We start from the raw sequence: 1,125 nt of genomic DNA, 5'->3' as shown, positions 1-1,125 counted from the left end.
TGTCCCACACAACAACCAAATTTTAAAAAAAATTTTTATTTTTAGGCAGTTGGGGTTAAGTGACTTGCCCAGGGTCACACAGCTAGTGTCTGAAGCCACCTTTGAACTCAGGAACATGAGTCTTCCTGACTGCAGGCCTAATACTCTACCTACTATGCCACCTAGCTACCTGCAACCCTAAATACAAACTGTACCTAAACTGTTTTACAGATTGTCCTTGGAGTTGTACTTTGGGGGTTGGGCATAAGGAGCCAAAGAGTAGGAGAAAAGCCTGATCTTCCCCCTTTGGGGTCAGCTTACCCTTAGGACTGAAAGTCCACAGTAGGAACCTCTTGTGGGAGGTAGTCCCCCTGGGAATGCAGGTGACAATAAAACCCCGTTTGTGAGGTTCTTGGAGCTCTGAAGAAAAACACCAGGTATTCTTGTTTTTAAGAATCCATTGACACATAACTTTGTTGTATATTTGAAAGGGATAGCAAGTTGTACATAATGGATCTGCAATTTCAGGTGCAATCCTCTGTTTTTCTATCCCACTTTGTTATACGGAAATGCTTATTTTATTTCTTAAGTTCAGAATAAAAGAAATAAATTAAAAATAATAATAATAATAATAAAAAAGAATCCATTGACAGCTTATGCTCAGGCTGAAGATGTGTTTCTCCTTTCAAGTGAGTCATTATTCACTCCAAGTACTCAATGTCATGTGGAGGAGCTTAATAAAAATGAAAAACCTGCTCAATAAATTAGTATGCTGATGAATACATTGTTACTGAAGGCACTGACTCCTGATTCATCCCGTTGGAGGGAAGATGAAAGATGAACTAATGTGGAAATAATTGCTAAGTATACACATCTCTCTGGCAGAATGCTGCCTGTTACTTGGGCCCTATGCATGTTCTGGGTTTGTAATAGATGAGGGAGCAGTATGGCAGAATAAGACATAGCCTACTGAAGGAGAAGAGAAGTGGATTCTGCCTGAGATGTTCAACATGGCCCTGGATGAGTCAGCTTAGAGCTTTTGTAGCTGCATTTGAGAAACCATGACTTCTTGACTGAAACTCAGAGATTAAGTACAAGATTACACAAGTAATAAAGGACAGGATGAGGTCTGAATCCAGGTCTTCT

This window comes from Phascolarctos cinereus, unplaced genomic scaffold, assembly GCF_003287225.1.
Source record: "Phascolarctos cinereus isolate Bilbo 61053 unplaced genomic scaffold, phaCin_HiC Scaffold_4;HRSCAF=312, whole genome shotgun sequence".
Lineage (NCBI taxonomy): Eukaryota > Metazoa > Chordata > Mammalia > Diprotodontia > Phascolarctidae > Phascolarctos > Phascolarctos cinereus.
This window is presented reverse-complemented; position numbering follows the sequence as displayed.